General features: G+C 32.0%; 1 long non-coding RNA gene across 1 annotated transcript; it reads left to right on the plus strand.

Annotated features, from left to right (window-relative positions):
* Positions 1-311: 311 nt before the first annotated feature.
* LOC132727414 (uncharacterized) lies at positions 312-3,126 on the plus strand. Its single transcript, XR_009625341.1, has 3 exons — positions 312-677; positions 1,730-1,848; positions 2,843-3,126. It is a non-coding gene; the product is annotated as an uncharacterized LOC132727414 (long non-coding RNA).
* The last annotated feature ends 605 nt before the right edge of the window (positions 3,127-3,731 follow it).

Here is a 3,731-nt window from a genome sequence, read left to right on the forward strand (position 1 = left end):
TATGATTGGTTAATTGACCTTTTCGAAAACCCAGCTAAATACCGTTTGCCGGTACGTTACGGATTTACCTGTATGGAATTAGTCCGAATTATACCTAATTGGTCTCAACCCGGTACGGAATTAGACCGAACCCATTGTAGTCTAGAAAGTAGTTCTTTAAAATTTTGAAATGGCCCAATTTAAGTCATCTCTAGTTAGATTGGTCATAATTAAAGTGTATTTATTGCATGTGTGTAGTTTTTGTGTGTTATATGATGACTTTAAAAGTTGTTTTTTGTGTATTCTCCAGGAACTCATTTGTTGGTGGAAGGATTAAAGATGTACTACCCACCAGCTGTCAGGAGTTTTTAAAGTGGTGAATTTAAACAGTGTTACAACAGAATGAAGATTTCTGAAAAAAGTAGATGGCTAACCTATTATATTTTGGGCCTCATTGGACTTAGATAGTGTTAATGTTTAAAGTTGAAGACAGTATATAATTCATCAAGAACAGTGGAATCCAGAATTAAGCCTCAAATTTGACTGATTTACTATAGAACAAATAGTACGAAAATTCACCGGGCCGAGGCCAAGATCAGAAATGAGAAAAATGGGAACTGATTGATGGATATGGATGAAACTTTGCATCAGTGTTGTGTTTATGAATAGAAGTCAGGAAAATAAAGGATAACTGACAGGTTTGAAGATTTTAAATTTTATTTCAAATTTTAAATTTTGACATTTTAAATTGGGACATATGTTGTTATTGTTATCTCCCCTTCAAATGTAGATGTCTGCTACTGTGTCAGTAAGCAGGGAGAAGGGTACAGAGCTTTTGCATGAAAGATTAACACATTCTATTGACTTAAAACTGTAAAAATAAATTTAAAATTAAAAAAATGAAATTTAAATTTTGTAAAAAGCAGTTTATAAATTGATAAATTTTGTTTTTGCACCCTGTGTTTAGCAATATACTATAAATCTAGCTTATTTTTATAAGATTTATATAGAAAATGATAATTTTTAGAGAAATGCATCTTAAATTATGGACAAATTATGCATTGCAAGGAATTGGGGAGTGTGTGGTTTCAGATTGGTTACATTGGTAAAAAAAGTGATTGGCAAGCTCATTCCAGAGATCTCTAAGGGGCCCAAGAAGCACCGGCCATGGGATTCGAAGAAGCACCATAGTAGCCTATTGCTCATATGGACCACACATTATATGTTTTGATGTTTCAGCAAAGGATTGATGCTGTAGTAATCAGTCTGTAAATATTCACTATTGTCTTGTATTTCAATGAAGCAGAACTGACAATTGAACAGGACAAATGTGATTTATATTTTGGAAATATAGGCATTTTCAGTGTAGTGAAACTTGATGTTTTGCTGTGTTGCAGAATGTATTTGCTATTAATATATACACATAAAAGATTTTCTAGTCGTTGAACAGTGTACTTTCTGGATAATTGGCTCATTTAGAATAACACAGTTGATATGATTGTTGTTGTTGTTGTAGCTGCTACAGCAGTTAAATTAGGTTAGGTTTATTATAAATGTCTAAACTGCTATTTTCATGCAGGCATGCATTTTTCAGCACACAATATTTATATAAGCTCTCCTGTGTGAATTAGCAAATCTAGCCATTGATTAATTAAGACGTTATTTTCTTTCTTTTTCAGATATCAGAATTACAGCATAAATGCCTCTTATAATTTGCTTAGGCATGTACTAGTGTTGCATATTTTTTCAGACTGTGCAGTTACCAAAGCCTGGGTTTGAGTACAGGACCTTACCTTATCCTGGTAAAGATCTATGGAAGGACTCCTTCAGCTCAGTTTGGCAGCAGCTTTGTCAGGACACATTGAGAAGGTAATAACTTATGTCTAGTTTGAAACTTCAGCTATTGACGGAAGCAACTCCCAATGCTCGGGCAATATTTGGTAGTTATTTTGATGTATATCAGGAGAAAATTTCTCTAATTCTGACTATATTAAGACTTCTCAATGATTTAAAGTGGGAGACTGTATATGTCATCTTTTTTAAGCCTTATTTGTGTGAGAGTTGGCTAATCTTACTTTGTCAGAAGACATAGCCCATGGTGATATGGCAACCTCTTTGCTAACCTTAAGATTACCTCTGTTTGTGTTTATTGATATCTTAAGCAAACAATGTAGGGTGTGTATGTTGGTTCTTTAATTTATTTACCATGGTATATAGGTAAAAATCATAATCAGTAAGTTTTATTACAATATTGAAGGAAAAGGTTATGAAAAAAAAACACATTTAATTGTGATTACTTGTATTTTAACCCAAAATTTTATGCTCTCATTTAAAGAAATGGAGTTTCTATTACAATTTTTAAGCAATAAGGTCTTATTCTTTCATAAAAATAACTGTATGACATTAGACGGTAACATTAAACTTTATTCGAAGATAATCCATTGACAGAATCAAAAGATATGACAGAATTTGTAATATAAATTTTTGCGTAAAATTCTATTGGCCGAGCCTGACTTTTCGCATGAAGGTTCATATTTTAGAAATTGTACTGCATTAATGTAATTTGTTAGAGACATGTCAAACATATATGATTGTACTTGTATAACACTAAATTACTAGGAAATGAGTATAAAGTTTGGCTTATATTAAATTTTGGATTAATTTAGGTCTCAACCCAGTACGGAATTAGACCGAACCCATTGTAGTCTAGAAAGTACATTGTGTAGTTCTTTAAAATTTTGAAATGGCCCTATTTAAGTCATCTCTAGTTAGATTGGTCATAATTTAAGTGTATTTATTGCATGTGTGTAGTTTTTGTGTGTTATATGATGACTTTAAAAGTTGTTTCTTGTGTATTCTCCAGGAACTTATTTGTTGGTGGAAGGATTAAAGATGTACTACCCACCAGCTGTCAGGAGTTTTTAAAGTGGTGAATTTAAACAGTGTTACAACAGAATGAAGATTTCTGAAAAAAGAAGATGGCTAACCTATTATATTTTGGGCCTCATTGGACTTAGATAGTGTTAATGTTTAAAGTTGAAGACAGTATATAATTCATCAAGAACAGTGGAATCCAGAATTAAGCCTCAAATTTGACTGATTTACTATAGAACAAATAGTACGAAAATTCACCGGGCCGAGGCCAATTGAGAACAAAAAAACTATTACGTGATATTTCTATAAATTTTCTATAATTGTTTTACCGTTTAAGGTGGACAAACTTGAAAGATGTGTTTCAAAATTATCAAATTTTACAAACAATAAATTGTTTATACTGAAAATCTACAGAATTGAAATATTCGTAGTGGCATTTGTCATAATAAATAGAGATATTTTCTGCGTAAACTTATGTGTTTACTTTATTTATTTTTTGCTCGGAATTATTCATAAAATGGGAGGCCTATTTAATCATTTTCTTAAAAAGAAATAATTGTTTTATGTTCGACCTTCTCCGGTCTTCAACGGTCACCAGTTTCCAAAGACCTTGTTCTATATTGACCGATTATTATCAACTATATTCCAGATACAAACGTTTATTTACCCCCACCCCCCCCCAAATTATGTTGAAAATAGTTAAATGAAATATCTTTATATCATTAAAATGTTCACCGCAGGAAACCATTTTACTTGTTTTATCTTGTTAGGATCGGAATAACATCGGTCTAAGCGGTAGTTATCGGCTATTTAAAATTTTGTCGTTTTGATGCGTAAAAAATCCTACGACCAATGTTACATTGCCGATAAACACCACT

This window comes from Ruditapes philippinarum, unplaced genomic scaffold, assembly GCF_026571515.1.
Source record: "Ruditapes philippinarum isolate M1 unplaced genomic scaffold, ASM2657151v2 ctg9493_1_1_1_1, whole genome shotgun sequence".
NCBI lineage: Eukaryota > Metazoa > Mollusca > Bivalvia > Venerida > Veneridae > Ruditapes > Ruditapes philippinarum.